Source organism: Copadichromis virginalis, linkage group LG19 (assembly GCF_057382275.1).
Source record: "Copadichromis virginalis isolate Kocher_CV1m ecotype Utaka linkage group LG19, C_Virginalis_male_GT1.1, whole genome shotgun sequence".
NCBI classification, from domain to species: domain Eukaryota; kingdom Metazoa; phylum Chordata; class Actinopteri; order Cichliformes; family Cichlidae; genus Copadichromis; species Copadichromis virginalis.
Window position 1 is genome coordinate 3,623,457 of NC_140636.1, and position 17,972 is coordinate 3,641,428.

Below are 17,972 nucleotides of genomic sequence, written 5' to 3' on the forward strand. Positions count from 1 at the left end.
TTTCTCACTGTAACATGCATTTGAATGGGAAACTCGCCTGAAACAAAGTATAGGTTTTCATTATGTGAATAATTTTAAAATCTTAGCTCAAACGGCTGCAAAGACCTGTTTGCCCAGCACGGGGATATTGAGTTCTATAAGATAAAGCCATAAACATGTTTGTCTGAGTCTTCTATCAAAAGTTACAGCGATTTATATGAAGTTGTTCAAAAACGCTTTATTTCGCCAAGACAGTGTGTTTCTCACTGTTACATGCATTTGAATGGGAAACTCGCCCGAGACAAAGTATAGGTTTTCATTATGTGAATAATTTTAAAATCTTAGCTCAAACGGCTGCAAAACCTGTTTGCCCAGCACGAGGATATTGAATTCTTTAAGATGAAGCCATAGACATGTGTGTCTGAGTCTTCTATCAAAAGTTACACCGATTTATATAAAGTTGTACAAAAACGCTTTATTTCGCCAAGACAATGTGTTTCTCACTGTTACATGCATTTGAATGGGAAACTCGCCCGAGACAAAGTATAGGTTTTCATTATGTGAATAATTTTAAAATCTTAGCTCAAACGGCTGCAAAACCTGTTTGCCCATCACGGGGATATTGAGTTCTATAAGATAAAGCCATGATCATGTGTTTCTGAGTCTTCTATCAAAAGTTACAGCGATTTATATGAAGTTGTTCAAAAACGCTTTATTTCGCCAAGACAGTGTGTTTCTCACTGTTACATGCATTTGAATGGGAAACTCGCCCGAGACAAAGTATAGGTTTTCATTATGTGAATAATTTTAAAATCTTAGCTCAAACGGCTGCAAAACCTGTTTGCCCAGCACGAGGATATTGAATTCTTTAAGATGAAGCCATAGACATGTGTGTCTGAGTCGTCTATCAAAAGTTACACCGATTTATATAAAGTTGTACAAAAACGCTTTATTTCGCCAAGACAATGTGTTTCTCACTGTTACATGCATTTGAATGGGAAACTCGCCCGAGACAAAGTATAGGTTTTCATTATGTGAATAATTTTAAAATCTTAGCTCAAACGGCTGCAAAACCTGTTTGCCCAGCACGAGGATATTGAATTCTTTAAGATGAAGCCATAGACATGTGTTTCTGAGTCGTCTATCAAAAGTTGCACCGATTTATATAAAGTTGTACGAAAATGCTTTCTTTCGCCAAGACGGTGTGTTTCTCACTGTTACATGCATTTGAATGGGAAACTCGCCTGAAACAAAGTATAGGTTTTCATTATGTGAATAATTTTAAAATCTTAGCTCAAACGGCTGCAAAACCTGTTTGCTCAGCACGGGGATATTGAGTTCTATAAGATAAAGCCATAAACATGTTTGTCTGAGTCTTCTATCAAAAGTTACAGCGATTTATATGAAGTTGTTCAAAAACGCTTTATTTCGCCAAGACAGTGTGTTTCTCACTGTTACATGCATTTGAATGGGAAACTCGCCTGAAACAAAGTATAGGTTTTCATTATGTGAATAATTTTAAAATCTTAGCTCAAACGGCTGCAAAACCTGTTTGCCCAGCACGAGGATATTGAATTCTTTAAGATGAAGCCATAGACATGTTTGTCTGAGTCTTCTATCAAAAGTTACAGCGATTTATATGGAGTTGTTCAAAAACGCTTTATTTCGCCAAGACAATGCGTTCCTCACTGTAACATGCATTTGAATGGGAAACTCACCCGAGACAAAGTATAGGTTTTCATTATGTGAATAATTTTAAAATCTTAGCTCAAACGGCTGCAAAGACCTGTTTGCCCAGCACGGGGATATTGAGTTCTATAAGATAAAGCCATAAACATGTTTGTCTGAGTCTTCTATCAAAAGTTACAGCTGTCTTTATGAAGACCATTAAAAACGCTTTATTTGACCACGTTAGTGCGTTTCTCGCTATTACATGCATTTGAATGGCAAACTCGCCCAAAACAAAGTTTAAGTTTTCATTATGTGAATAACTTGAAAATCTTAGCTCAAACAGCTGCAAAACCTGTTTGCCCAGCACAGGTATATTGAATTGTATAAGATAAAGCCATAAATTTGTGTTTCTGAGCCTTCTATCAAAAATTACAGCTGTCTTCATGAAGTTGTACAAAAAGGCTTTATTTCGCCAAGACAGTGCGTTTCTGACTATTACATGCATTTGAATGGGGAACTCGCACGAAACAAAGTATAGGTTTTCATTATGTGAATAACTTGAAAATCTTAGCTCAAACAAAACCTGTTTTCCCAGCACGGGGATATTGAGTTCTATAAGATAAAGCCATGAATATGTATTTCTGAGTCTTCTATCAAAAGTTACAGCTGTCTTTATGAAGACCATTAAAAACGCTTTATTTCGTCAAGACAGTGCGTTTCTCGCTATTACGTGCATTTTGAATGGCGAACTCGCCCAAAACAAAGTATAAGTTTTTATTATGTGAATAACTTGAAAATCTTAGCTCAAACAAAACCTGTTTTCCCAGCACGGGGATATTGAGTTCTATAAGATAAAGCCATGAATTTGTGTGTCTGAGCCTTCTATCAAAAATTACAGCTGTCTTCATGAAGTTGTACAAAACTGCTTTATTTCGCCAAGACACTGCGTTTCTCGCTATTACATGCATTTGAATGGGGAACTCGCACGAAACAAAGTATAGGTTCTCATTATGTGAATAATTTTAAAATCTTAGCTCAAACAGCTGCAAAACCTGTTTGCCCAGCACGGGGATATTGAATTCTATAAGATAAAGCCATAAATACGTATATCTGAATCTTCTATCAAAAGTTACAGCTATTTATATGAAGATGTAGGTAAAGCCATAAATATGTAGGATCAGTTTGTAACTTCCTCCCTCTTCCTTAGAATGCATAAAGAAGTAGGAGCACCACCTCTGTGGCAGCACTGACATGACTGAACTGCAATGTGTGTCGTGTGCTGGCGCAGTAAAAAATTAGCTTGATCAGAGCTCTTTCTGTGTTGCAGACTTTATCTAAAAAATTCCATGACCCCCCCCTGCAATCTTTCTTACTGAATCTCTACTATGAGTCATGTTACCTGAGATTAATTCTATGTTTACCTGTCAGCCTGGACGAATGTGCTGTGTGAAGGAAATCTTTGTGGAAATCCTCTTTGGCTTTTTGTTATTTTAATTCTCTTTTCTGTTTTCCAGAACAGTTCTCCACAGTCACTGTCCATATGGGTCAGTGGGACCAAGAAGCACTCTGCTAATGTGTGGACTCTGACCAGCAACATCCAGCAAGACCCAGACAGCGTTTTCTATCTCCCAGCTGGAGTTTTTTGTTTGTCTGTGACTGGAGAGTCAGATTTTTGTTGAGCTTCATACTTGCAGAGGTAAGTCAGTTTGCAGAGATCCCTCCCACCCTGGCTTTTATGTGCTAGATTTCTTATCTGAAACAGTAATATTTCAGTGACTGCTGCTTATACCACAGGTTAATACTGTTACTGATCCCTGATAGGAGAATCATCAATTTTGCCAGCAAAGAAGCCTGGTGGATGTTTGTTTACAGTCTGATGGTGGGACGTCATGCTCTGCATCTTTAAAGTTTGTCTCTTGATTATTATTCATACCCAGTAATGTGAAGTATGCTCATATCTACTATAACTGAACCAACCTGGTGCTCTTCATTTATGGAGGCTGTTGAGTCTGAATGTTGGATGTTGTGTATCTCGTGTTCTCTGGGCTTTGTTGTCCTCAGTCTTTTTGCAGGATCAGAAAACAAAACCAGGAGGCGCGTAAATGTTTCTTCTCCATGATGTTTCTTCAAATGTTTCTTCTGGATGATGATATGACCGTGACACGGGATGCCACCTTTGGTCTTGTGATGAAGCAAAGCTCAGGAAGAAGTGTGATTAAATGGTACCCACATGTGTGCTGCTGAGAAGGATGTACAGGGGCACCTGCAGCCAAATCCAAGCTTCAGGTTAGTTGTAGTTGCAGAACGCTATAGGACTGAGACAGCTGAGGCATCAAATGTTTGATTAAACGGATGAAAAAGAGAAGTTTTTTCCCTATAATTATCACTTCTTAAAATCTGTAGCAACTTCAAGTCTTTCAGCATGCTGAGCATGCTCAGAATGTGACAATATATTTTTGTTCAATATTTAATTTCTTTCAGTTGCAATTGTTAAATGAAAAAAAATATATTCTTATAATTTAGCAAACTAATTTATCAAAAAAAAATATATACATATATCTGTAGTAGTTTTAATGAATTAATTTGACACCTGTATTGAAAATACCATATTGTATTCATACAGAATCAGTATGGTATCATTGTTTGTCTGTTCACTGATTGTTGAAGCTAAGAGCTACTTTGATCTGTTTAGATCTAAAGTATCCAAAGTTGAGCTCTGATGTTTCTTCACCCCTGTGTGTGTGATATGTGATTCCTACATGCTGGCAGAGCGGCAGTTTGTGCTCACAGATGGTGACGGTGTGGAGAGACGGTGGTGTTTCCTCAGAAGAACCAGCAGAGTCACAAAGGACACCAGTCCATCTCACCACCTTGACTTGCTGACTGATGCTCATCTGCACTGCACAGAGGAAATCAACTGACCGAGGTTTGTCCAGTGACGTGTTATGAAATGTATATTTGTTTTATGCTTACAGATATGTTTTTCTTGACAGAGGCTCTGCAGAGGTTAGACAAAGCAGAGAAAACATGTGCTTTACATTTTACTGTGATTTATTGAGATATTTGTTGCCTGATGTTCAGCAGGAATGGAGAAATAGAATCAAAGGGAGATGTTTTTGATGTTTTTGTAATGATGTAAGTAAATCTTCAATATTATTTATTTGCTTGGTTATATTAGGAGTGTTTCTGAGTGAGGGGGAGAGGAGTCGTCATCCAGGTAAAGTGACGTAGATCAGTGGATACACTTGTCTCCCCTTTAAAGGAGACGATCCAAGTCATCCTTAAATGTTAGTGCTTTCAAATACACAAACATTTTTAAAGGACAAAAATGAACATCCAACTTTGACTGTAATACAAAATAAATCTTTGCATGTGTGTTTTCAAACTCTCAGATGGGCAGCATATCAGTCTTGGACTGTCTAACCTGCCGGAGCAGCACTGAATGACCACTGCACGAGCATGTTCCTGCAACATTCAGCATCTGATCTGTCATCTGTGTGCTTCTGCTTTTGGTAAGTAGAGTTACCCAACTCCAGTAACTCTAAACACATGCCATCCATTTCTAACGGCCTGGTTACTTCCTGTCAGTTACTTTAGAAACCATGTGGTCACCTGACCTAACACTGTTTCTTCTTCTTCCCCTTAATGTTGAAGTGTCAAATGTCACACAGCTGGAGAGGAAACTACACCAGTGTACTGGGATGTTTCAGCAACACGTGCCAGATGCTGTTCCTTCATGGTGACATCACCAGAGACAGTCCCGCCCACCTCAGGACCCATTGATTATGATGATCTGATCCATCAAATCCCCAGCAGGTGAACCTTATTCATGACATAACACCGCAACAATGTAAAAAATTAAACAGCAACAGTCTAAATGTAAAGTGCATTCTAAAGTCCTCTTCAATAAATTGTATGCAAAGAGTCATTCAGGTCACTACAGAACCCAGAGTCTTCATCATTAAATCTCTGGTTGCTTCATTTTTATATCCTATATCAGATATTTTAAAGGTTAGCTTAGGTAAAGTTCCATTCTCATGGTGAGGCAAAATGCTTTATGTGTGTGTGTGTGTCATGAACGGCTATAAAAGGCCTATAATTAAAGAACAAAGCGGGGTTTGAGTTCGAGTTGCGGCAGACTGTCACTACTTGTAAATGGAACGCAGCCTTCCTACGGCAGACAGCTAATAACAGGAATCGGACGCGGTCCAGCCAAGTCCACAGCAACCACCATAGCAACCGCCTAGCATGACCTTAAAAACATATTCTGTCTTCATAACTATCAAAATCGTGAAATGATTTGCAAAGTGTGAAAGTGTTACAGCTGCAGAGAGCTATGGCGGTATCTATGGAAGCTGTTTACATAGATAATAATATACGATGTAACCATGGAGACAGTCAGTCACGTGAGCTAGCGGTGCACGTTTACTACAGTGAATAAGGTGATTGAGTGCACAGCGTCCACACTCTGCAGGGGGTAAAGACATTACTTCAGTATTGTTTTATATTGATATATATTTGCCTTCTGTTGACCATCACCTCAGGTTCACCATTACAGTTTCAGCATACAAATGCACACTGTCTAAACACATTCAAAAACTCATGTCTCAGAAATAAGCACAGCTGTTCATGTTTGTCATTAGAGTTTTATTTGTAAGAAAATTATGAACTTCATATTGTGCATTAAATAAAAGAACATTTCACAACTCTTGAGTCAACAGAAACAGGTAACAGAAATGTCTCTAATGTGTACAGTGTAGTGTAAGCATTAAAAGATCATAAAGGAAACACTAACATTTATGTGAAACTAATTGTAATAAAAAATGAGCAGGTGCTTTATAGATTTAAAAGAAAGAATCTGAAAACAACACTTTTTTGGTCTAAGTGATCAAAGTAGAAAACAGAACTGATGTTCAAGAACAAACCGTAGCTGCACTAATATTACACATCTCGATCGTTGTACTGAACAGACACGTTGCTTTTAAAACCACATGCAGTGTGTGACCATGACTGTTCACTGAGACCATGAACGCCACTTCGCTGAAGCATTCTTATTCTTCTTCTTGCCATTAAATTGGAAGCAGAAGCAGCACGAGCTGATTTGATCTACTGAAAGGAAAAAGCAGAACATCTGAGTTGAAACCAGTCAGCTGAAATCATTAAGACAGGAACAAATTCAATGCAGTGTCTCAAGTGGCTTAGCCTGTTACAACTGTTGATACAAGCTAAATACGGTTAACACACAGTGTCAGGGAGCTCCAGTGTGGGAACTAGTGGCTTTAGGTTTGTAGTCATTTAACTTTCATCCATTCATTCATTTAATTCAGGAGGAAGAAATGCCAGGTTGGTGCAGGCTGGTTACATGCATTTGGTCCCATGCTGTCTTTAATTAAATGACTTGGTTCATTTTATGGCTGGGCTGTATGTGGGGTTATATCATGTTATTTGGGCAGGAGTACCTGTCCCCTGTTAGACTTAGAAAGTTTCTCCATAAGTAGAGTTTCTAACTCTTCTAGCACATCTGTGGCTGACAGCTTTTTGGTGGCTCTTTTTACCCCACACTGGTTGTGAGTGTGTAAATAGCCCCACTAGTTCTTTTGGGTTGCAGTTAACTTGGGAGGAAGGGGTGGGTATGCCATGATTAGGTGAATAACAATTATATGGGATACATAAATTTCACAATGCATGCATATATCTCTATCAATTAAACCTGGCCTGAGGGCTGCCATTTTTTACATTCAGTTATTTCTCTTAGAAATGTTGGAACTAAATAATGAATGTGTTACAGTTAAAGTGAAACACTGGTCAGTGTAAATGGCTCATTGGGACACAGAAACCTTTAAATTAAACCTGATATCTAGTGTCAAACAATATCAAAGCTGTAAAAGATGTTTACAGTCAGAATTTATAAAACTTTGATTGTAAATAAATTCAAACAAGTGAGCTTTTCTCTTTGTGCTGAATATCAACACTGTGGTTTCTTAGACTGTAAGCTTTACTTTAGTGCAACCAGTTGCAGAAGCTGCCACTCCAAATGTCTTTTGATAACAAGAAAAAAATACCTTTTCAGTACACGGCCTGAAGTTCTTCTCCGACATCTTCTGCAATCGGCTTTGTCTGCTGGTTTGAAGACAATAAACCACAAAAAAGATGATTTAGTCACTTTGTCTGTGTCATGCAGCTCGAATGTGTCGTGTAACGATGTTGAATAGCCGTCGTTATCCCTCTGCTGCGTCAGTAGGATTTTACTGTTCAGCATCTCATTGATATGTGAGGAATGCTAATGTAACACGATAACAGACTTACATCATTAAAACATAAAGGGCAGGAGATATTTAGATATTTTTATATTTATATTACATTTTATAGCTGACGGATATTACTAAATAGATAGAATTTACTAAATAGCTGGATGAACATGAAAAATATGTCTATAATAACAAATGACCATGAGAGCCAGTAGAATTAATTCAGCTGGACACTCGAAAGATGTCCTTAAATGCTCTTTAAGTGGCAGAACAGATGAACAAACAGTTAATCGCTTACTTGAGATGAAATCTGCTCAGCTACTTTGAAAACAGCTTCTAACTGGTTCCTCCTTTAACAGGATGACTGCTCAGGGGTAATGCCATCATGCAATCCAGCAACCTTTATGGTTCTGCTTTGATTCACCAGGAACTATTAGGGAAACCTTCCAGCGCCTCCTGTGAAAGACGCAGGCATAAACACACAAACATTTATTAACATGTTCCACAGTGTTCCAGTTTGATTTTCTCATCCTGTGGACAACAACGTACATGGATGCAGGTTTATTGTTAACTTTTGTAAGGTTTATTTAGTGAACATATCCAGCTGCAGCTCCACTGTGATCCTGAACTGGATAAGCACTTAAGAAAATGTGTCAATAAATGGACAAACATCAACTTACTATATTTATCCAAACAGATGGGACCAATAATGCTTCACTGAGTTAGAGACTTTAACGTCTCTTCTATGTAAGAATGTCTCGTGCTGATATACCTGCAAACTTGACAACAAAGGTTTTTCAGACTACATGTAGCTGTCCTCTATGTCAGCTAACACGGTTACATTCATGTCACACTTATTTCTGCTTTCCCATTTTATAATTATTACTTACATTTTGATTAGATACCTTGATTTTGTAAATAATCAGATTACATAATTGGAATACAATGTATCCAATTCAGGATTGCGGGAGGATGAAGCCTATCCCAGCTGATACAGGACAAAGACAGGCTGCCAGTTTATTGCAGGGCTAACACAATATGTGTAACAGAAAATCCACTTAAATGTTTGATATTTCTTATAATAATCATAATTATGACTATTATTTAAAGGTTTCTTCATAAATACATTTAGATTTTTTATAACCCCTAAAATATAAACCTGAGCTGTTTCAGATTCTGACCTCTGACCTCAGTGACCTGGCTGTGTCCTCACTGCAGCTCCCTCTTGGAAGTACGTCTGCTTCTTGTCTTCCCCCAGTGTTGACCGCCTGATATCAAGATATCACGTACTGTAACTGAGGAACAAAAAAGGACAAACACTTGCCTTCATTTAAAAGTACATTCATACAGAGATAATCTATGGAAAGACACTAGTTCACAGTTTGGGAGGAATCAGTTCCTGTGAAACATTTCTGTAAATGAACATCATGTGGAGAATGAATGAAATGAGTTCTTCAGGTGACTCAGCAGTCCCACACTGACAAATGAAATCTAGTTAAACTATTAAGCATATTTGCTCTTCTGAAATCTGTGTTAAATAACAACAAACATAAATTAGTAACAAAAACTACAGCTGAGTATAGGCTTTACAAACCACCAGAAGCTATAATGCTAAATTTTAATCTTCAAATGTTTCTGAGCCGTCTTCAACCTGCTTTTAACACATTAAAGTCTCAATAAATAAAGTCAATGCAGACTCAATCCTAAATGTTCAGCACACAGAGACACAGAGGTACTGTTTAAAGTTTAGTGTTAACTTGAGTCACTGATCATTCACAGTATTACAGAGTCTGGAAGTCTTTGCATGATGTCCACGTCACTGTAAGTTTCTAGCTGACTCTCAGGTGTGCCAGCAGGAAAGAGTAATAATAACCTGCATCCTGAGGTTTGTCATGCAGGATTAAAGGAGCCAAGCTTTGTTCACACAGCTAGGATTGTATTTTACACTGACCCTGGGTCAGTATCAACTTCAAGAAGACAGCTGTAACTGTTGATACACACATATTTATGGCTTTGCCTTATAGAATTCAGCATCTCAGTGCTGAGGAAATAGGTTTTAAAGCTGTGTGAGCTAAGATTTTCAAATTATTCACATAATGAAAACCTATACTTTGTTTCGGGCGAGTTCCCCATTCAAATGCATGTAATCGTCAGAAACGCACTGTGTTGACAAAATAAAGCGTTTTTGTACAACTTCATATAAATAGCTGTAACTTTTGATAGAAGACTCAGACAAACATATTTATCTATTTATCTATAGTCTATAAGGCAAAGCCATAAATATGTGTGTGTGAGTCTTCTCTCAAAATTTACAGCTGTCTTTATGAAGTTTATGGAAAAACGCTTTATTTCACCACGTTAGTGCGTTTCTCGCTATTACATGCATTTTGAATGGAGTTCTCGCCCGACACAAAGTATAGGTTTTAATTTGTGAATAACTTGAAAATTTTAGCTCAAACAGCTGCAAAACCTATTTCCTCAGCACGGAGATGCTGAATTCTATAAGGCAAAGCCATAAATATGTGTGTGTGTGTGAGTCCTCTATCAAAAGTTACAGCTGTCTTCATGAAGTTGATACTGACCCAGGGTCAGTGTAAAATACAAGTTATTCACATAATGAAAACTTATACTTTGTTTCGTGCAAGAACTCCATTCAAATGCATGTAATAGTCAGAAACGCACTGTCTCGGCGAAATGAAGCCTTTTTGTACAACTTCATGAAGTTAGCTGTAACTTTTGATAAAAGGCTCAAAGCAGAGGGATAACGACGGCTATTCAACATCGTTACACGACACATTCGAGCTGCATGACACAGACAAAGTGACTAAATCATCTTTTTTGTGGTTTATTGTCTTCAAACCAGCAGACAAAGCCGATTGCAGAAGATGTCGGAGAAGAACTTCAGGCCGTGTACTGAAAAGGTATTTTTTTCTTGTTATCAAAAGACATTTGGAGTGGCAGCTTCTGCAACTGGTTGCACTAAAGTAAAGCTTACAGTCTAAGAAACCACAGTGTTGATATTCAGCACAAAGAGAAAAGCTCACTTGTTTGAATTTATTTACAATCAAAGTTTTATAAATTCTGACTGTAAACATCTTTTACAGCTTTGATATTGTTTGACACTAGATATCAGGTTTAATTTAAAGGTTTCTGTGTCCCAATGAGCCATTTACACTGACCAGTGTTTCACTTTAACTGTAACACATTCATTATTTAGTTCCAACATTTCTAAGAGAAATAACTGAATGTAAAAAATGGCAGCCCTCAGGCCAGGTTTAATTGATAGAGATATATGCATGCATTGTGAAATTTATGTATCCCATATAATTGTTATTCACCTAATCATGGCATACCCACCCCTTCCTCCCAAGTTAACTGCAACCCAAAAGAACTAGTGGGGCTATTTACACACTCACAACCAGTGTGGGGTAAAAAGAGCCACCAAAAAGCTGTCAGCCACAGATGTGCTAGAAGAGTTAGAAACTCTACTTATGGAGAAACTTTCTAAGTCTAACAGGGGACAGGTACTCCTGCCCAAATAACATGATATAACCCCACATACAGCCCAGCCATAAAATGAACCAAGTCATTTAATTAAAGACAGCATGGGACCAAATGCATGTAACCAGCCTGCACCAACCTGGCATTTCTTCCTCCTGAATTAAATGAATGAATGGATGAAAGTTAAATGACTACAAACCTAAAGCCACTAGTTCCCACACTGGAGCTCCCTGACACTGTGTGTTAACCGTATTTAGCTTGTATCAACAGTTGTAACAGGCTAAGCCACTTGAGACACTGCATTGAATTTGTTCCTGTCTTAATGATTTCAGCTGACTGGTTTCAACTCAGATGTTCTGCTTTTTCCTTTCAGTAGATCAAATCAGCTCGTGCTGCTTCTGCTTCCAATTTAATGGCAAGAAGAAGAATAAGAATGCTTCAGCGAAGTGGCGTTCATGGTCTCAGTGAACAGTCATGGTCACACACTGCATGTGGTTTTAAAAGCAACATGTCTGTTCAGTACAACGATCGAGATGTGTAATATTAGTGCAGCTACGGTTTGTTCTTGAACATCAGTTCTGTTTTCTACTTTGATCACTTAGACCAAAAAAGTGTTGTTTTCAGATTCTTTCTTTTAAATCTATAAAGCACCTGCTCATTTTTTATTACAATTAGTTTCACATAAATGTTAGTGTTTCCTTTATGATCTTTTAATGCTTACACTACACTGTACACATTAGAGACATTTCTGTTACCTGTTTCTGTTGACTCAAGAGTTGTGAAATGTTCTTTTATTTAATGCACAATATGAAGTTCATAATTTTCTTACAAATAAAACTCTAATGACAAACATGAACAGCTGTGCTTATTTCTGAGACATGAGTTTTTGAATGTGTTTAGACAGTGTGCATTTGTATGCTGAAACTGTAATGGTGAACCTGAGGTGATGGTCAACAGAAGGCAAATATATATCAATATAAAACAATATTGAAGTAATGTCTTTACCCCCTGCAGAGTGTGGACGCTGTGCACTCAATCACCTTATTCACTGTAGTAAACGTGCACCGCTAGCTCACGTGACTGACTGTCTCCATGGTTACATCGTATATTATTATCTATGTAAACAGCTTCCATAGATACCGCCATAGCTCTCTGCAGCTGTAACACTTTCACACTTTGCAAATCATTTCACGATTTTGATAGTTATGAAGACAGAATATGTTTTTAAGGTCATGCTAGGCGGTTGCTATGGTGGTTGCTGTGGACTTGGCTGGACCGCGTCCGATTCCTGTTATTAGCTGTCTGCCGTAGGAAGGCTGCGTTCCATTTACAAGTAGTGACAGTCTGCCGCAACTCGAACTCAAACCCCGCTTTGTTCTTTAATTATAGGCCTTTTATAGCCGTTCATGACACACACACACACATAAAGCATTTTGCCTCACCATGAGAATGGAACTTTACCTAAGCTAACCTTTAAAATATCTGATATAGGATATAAAAATGAAGCAACCAGAGATTTAATGATGAAGACTCTGGGTTCTGTAGTGACCTGAATGACTCTTTGCATACAATTTATTGAAGAGGACTTTAGAATGCACTTTACATTTAGACTGTTGCTGTTTAATTTTTTACATTGTTGCGGTGTTATGTCATGAATAAGGTTCACCTGCTGGGGATTTGATGGATCAGATCATCATAATCAATGGGTCCTGAGGTGGGCGGGACTGTCTCTGGTGATGTCACCATGAAGGAACAGCATCTGGCACGTGTTGCTGAAACATCCCAGTACACTGGTGTAGTTTCCTCTCCAGCTGTGTGACATTTGACACTTCAACATTAAGGGGAAGAAGAAGAAACAGTGTTAGGTCAGGTGACCACATGGTTTCTAAAGTAACTGACAGGAAGTAACCAGGCCGTTAGAAATGGATGGCATGTGTTTAGAGTTACTGGAGTTGGGTAACTCTACTTACCAAAAGCAGAAGCACACAGATGAAGGATCAGATGCTGAATGTTGCAGGAACATGCTCGTGCGGTGGTCATTCAGTGCTGCTCCGGCAGGTTAGACAGTCCAAGACTGATATGCTCCCCATCTGAGAGTTTGAAAACACACATGCAAAGATTTATTTTGTATTACAGTCAAAGTTGGATGTTCATTTTTGTCCTTTAAAAATGTTTGTGTATTTGAAAGCACTAACATTTAAGGATGACTTGGATCGTCTCCTTTAAAGGGGAGACAAGTGTATCCACTGATCTACGTCACTTTACCTGGATGATGACTCCTCTCCCCCTCACTCAGAAACACTCCTAATATAACCAAGCAAATAAATAATATTGAAGATTTACTTACATCATTACAAAAACATCAAAAACATCTCCCTTTGATTCTATTTCTCCATTCCTGCTGAACATCAGGCAACAAATATCTCAATAAATCACAGTAAAATGTAAAGCACATGTTTTCTCTGCTTTGTCTAACCTCTGCAGAGCCTCTGTCAAGAAAAACATATCTGTAAGCATAAAACAAATATACATTTCATAACACGTCACTGGACAAACCTCGGTTAGTTGATTTCCTCTGTGCAGTGCAGACGAACATCAGTCAGCAAGTCAAGGTGGTGAGATGGACTGGTGTCCTTTGTGACTCTGCTGGTTCTTCTGAGGAAACACCACCGTCTCTCCACACCGTCACCATTTGTGAGCACAAACTGCCGCTCTGCCAGCATGTAGGAAATCACATATCACACACACAGGGGTGAAGAAACATTAGAGCTCAACTTTGGATACTTTAGATCTAAACAGATCAAAGTAGCTCTTAGCTTCAACAATCAGTGAACAGACAAACAATGATACCATACTGATTCTGTATGAATACAATATGGTATTTTCAATACAGGTGTCAAATTAATTCATTAAAACTACTACAGATATATGTATATATATTTTTTTTGATAAATTAGTTTGCTAAATTATAAGAATATTTTTTTTTTCATTTAACAATTGCAACTGAAAGAAATTAAATATTGAACAAAAATATATTGTCACATTCTGAGCATGCTCAGCATGCTGAAAGACTTGAAGTTGCTACAGATTTTAAGAAGTGATAATTATAGGGAAAAAACTTCTCTTTTTCATCCGTTTAATCAAACATTTGATGCCTCAGCTGTCTCAGTCCTATAGCGTTCTGCAACTACAACTAACCTGAAGCTTGGATTTGGCTGCAGGTGCCCCTGTACATCCTTCTCAGCAGCACACATGTGGGTACCATTTAATCACACTTCTTCCTGAGCTTTGCTTCATCACAAGACCAAAGGTGGCATCCCGTGTCACGGTCATATCATCATCCAGAAGAAACATTTGAAGAAACATCATGGAGAAGAAACATTTACGCGCCTCCTGGTTTTGTTTTCTGATCCTGCAAAAAGACTGAGGACAACAAAGCCCAGAGAACACGAGATACACAACATCCAACATTCAGACTCAACAGCCTCCATAAATGAAGAGCACCAGGTTGGTTCAGTTATAGTAGATATGAGCATACTTCACATTACTGGGTATGAATAATAATCAAGAGACAAACTTTAAAGATGCAGAGCATGACGTCCCACCATCAGACTGTAAACAAACATCCACCAGGCTTCTTTGCTGGCAAAATTGATGATTCTCCTATCAGGGATCAGTAACAGTATTAACCTGTGGTATAAGCAGCAGTCACTGAAATATTACTGTTTCAGATAAGAAATCTAGCACATAAAAGCCAGGGTGGGAGGGATCTCTGCAAACTGACTTACCTCTGCAAGTATGAAGCTCAACAAAAATCTGACTCTCCAGTCACAGACAAACAAAAAACTCCAGCTGGGAGATAGAAAACGCTGTCTGGGTCTTGCTGGATGTTGCTGGTCAGAGTCCACACATTAGCAGAGTGCTTCTTGGTCCCACTGACCCATATGGACAGTGACTGTGGAGAACTGTTCTGGAAAACAGAAAAGAGAATTAAAATAACAAAAAGCCAAAGAGGATTTCCACAAAGACTCTCTTGGAATCAGCAATCAAAAAATCACTGGTTCATATTTCAATTAAATATGAACAGGTTCCTTAAATGTACGCATTTCAGATCTGATTTAATTTAATTTCCTTCACACAGCACATTCGTCCAGGCTGACAGGTAAACATAGAATTAATCTCAGGTAACATGACTCATAGTAGAGATTCAGTAAGAAAGATTGCAGGCTCTAATATTATTACCACACAATCCAAGGACACACCAACAGCTCAGATTTCTAGAACTATTTAAACAAATGTCTTCAGAATATTCAATTCATGTTCACAGTGGGAGGGTGGGGGGTGTCGTGGAATTTTTTAAATAAAGTCTGCAACACAGAAAGAGCTGTGATCAAGCTATTTATTACTGCGCACAGGAGAGCAAACACACATCAAACATCACAGTTCAGTCATGTCAGCTCTGCTACTTCAGCGTTATCAGCACCTGTAAAGGGAGTTGTTTTCTCAAACTGCTGAAGTAAGTTCATCTAGTTTTAGAAACTTTCATTGAACAGTCTATAACAGTGTCACAACTAAGCATATGCATAAGCACTTAAATGCTTTAAATGAGAATAACATAAAATTTCTATTACAGGAGCTAGAGCCTGTCCCAGTAGTCATAGGTAGAGCACACCTGGACAGGTCACCAGTCTGTCAGAGGACTAACACAGATGCAGCCTGACTCAATCCTAAATGTTCAGCACACAGAGAGTTTAGTGTTAACTTGAGTCACTGATCATTTGCAGTATTACAGAGTCTGGCAGTCTTTGCATGATGTCCACGTCACTGTACGTTTCTAGCTGACTCTCAGGTGTGACAGGTGTGCCAGCAGGAAAGAGTAATAATAGCCTGCATCCTGAGGTTTTTCATGCAGGATTAAAGGAGCCAGGCTTTGTTCACACAGCTAGGATTGTATTTTACACTGACCCTGGGTCAGTATAAGTATCATACAGTTTAAACGAAGCACTGAAACTTGCACATATTTATTACAGATGCACTGAAGCTAATCGAGATATTTGCTGTCAGTCTGTGGCTGCGATTAAACACTTTACTGGAAACTTTATTAACTAGTACTTCGTCAGTCATGACAGAAGCTAATATTTCTGTGCTAACATCGTTTAAACAGTAACAACTTTACTCCAATATAAGCTAACGTTTACACCGTAACTTTAAGCTAGCACCAATAAAGACGGTAAAACACGTAATAACATCTACAAATGCATCTTAAAGCTGTTATATTAGCACTCGGTGTATTACTAAGATAACCACATTAACATTATTGACACTCGCTGACTTTTTCTATAAATGCTGTCCGTTTAAATGGTATTACCTGTAAACACTGCTGTATCCACCGGATTGCAGCCAGAGTGGATTCTGGAGTCTTCCCACGCTCCTGTTAGTGATCCTCCATCTGGATGGATGATAACAACCTTCTGAACAATCTAGCAGGAGATGTTCCATATCTATGGGACTGATTTGTGCTAATAACGCCCATTGTATGGACTGATAACAGCCGAAGCGGGTGAATAAAGTCACCCAGTCGCTAGCTGTGCCATTACCCAGCATACACCAGCACAATATTAGGCACAGCACCACCATAGACATTTTCAGTGGTTTTGAATGCAGGACATGGTTATCTTACCTTGTAAAATGCATGACAATAAAACAGCTAACCACCATAAAATGGTATTGTGTGTGTATGTATGTGCGTGTGTGTGTGAGAGAGAGAGAGAAAGAGAGGGGGGGGGGGGGGGGGAGAGAGATCAAAGGCGTGCGTTTATGTTTTTTCTTGATCAAGAGTGTGCCTCCTCTCTCTTATTGGATGTATGGTATAGCATGTTTATTCAGGTGCACCTTTGAAGTCTATGAGAATACTTTGCAGCCTGGTCTGAGTGGTCATTTCTGCACAGACACAATGAAGCGTGCACTCTGTTTAGAGGAGGCTGTTGCTGCAGTTTTGCACTCTCCACAAGCAGTGGAGATACTTCTGACAGCGAAGAAGAATTTTTGCCAGGCACCGAGGAGCTTTGCAGCTCATGTGCGGAGGAGGAGAAGGAGAAGAAGGAAGAAGAGCAGGAGGAAGAGACAAGACTGGAGGATGGCCAGTGGAGATCTAAAAATGGAGAAATCATGTGGCAACCCACACACGAAGAGGTCCTGCCATTTTTTCCTCCCCCCATTTTAACCCCAGGACCAACCCATTATGCAATTCGTATAGGATCAGCAGCCCTGTGAGCACTTTCCATCTTTTTTTTGCAGAGGACATTATGCAGCTAATCCTGCATTTCACCAACCTGCAGGGGCAACAGGTCAGTAAAAGACTGGAAGGACATAGATGAGGAGTTGCAGGCTTACATGGGGCTTGTGATGCTGGCTGGCCTGTACAGGTCTCAACATGAAACGACAACAAGCCTGTGAAATGGGGAGACAGGGCTCTTCTGTTTCCTGCTACCAAGTCCAGGACTCTGGGAAGAGAAAGCCCCACATCATCCTGGATTATAACAAATGCAAAGGGGCTGTGGATCATCTGGACCA

At 38.8% G+C, this 17,972-nt stretch overlaps 3 long non-coding RNA genes across 14 annotated transcripts; 2 read left to right on the plus strand and 1 right to left on the minus strand.

Moving 5' to 3' along the window:
* The first annotated feature begins 3,163 nt into the window (after positions 1-3,163).
* On the plus strand, positions 3,164-5,460 carry LOC146685384 (uncharacterized). 2 transcript variants are annotated; one of them, XR_014916924.1, is made up of 5 exons: positions 3,164-3,346; positions 3,445-3,936; positions 4,420-4,867; positions 5,043-5,162; positions 5,305-5,460. It is a non-coding gene; the product is annotated as an uncharacterized LOC146685384 (long non-coding RNA). The 2 variants fall into 2 exon arrangements; XR_014916923.1 differs by having other exon boundaries at positions 3,472-3,936.
* An 816-nt stretch (positions 5,461-6,276) lies between these two features.
* On the minus strand, positions 6,277-17,145 carry LOC146685385 (uncharacterized). Of its 11 annotated transcripts, XR_014916792.1 has the most exons (11): positions 16,768-17,139; positions 15,188-15,369; positions 14,598-15,062; positions 13,956-14,112; positions 13,665-13,703; positions 13,370-13,489; positions 13,066-13,227; positions 9,080-9,193; positions 8,197-8,354; positions 7,713-7,770; positions 6,277-6,759 (listed from the first exon to the last, which is right to left on the minus strand). It is a non-coding gene; the product is annotated as an uncharacterized LOC146685385 (long non-coding RNA). The 11 variants fall into 11 exon arrangements; XR_014916786.1 differs by having other exon boundaries at positions 13,370-14,112; positions 16,768-16,848; positions 17,080-17,145; XR_014916794.1 differs by having other exon boundaries at positions 13,370-14,112; positions 14,598-14,822; positions 15,005-15,062.
* Positions 10,498-12,255, plus strand: LOC146685386 (uncharacterized). The gene is made up of 2 exons (XR_014916766.1): positions 10,498-10,819; positions 11,773-12,255. It is a non-coding gene; the product is annotated as an uncharacterized LOC146685386 (long non-coding RNA).
* Positions 17,146-17,972: the final 827 nt, after the last annotated feature.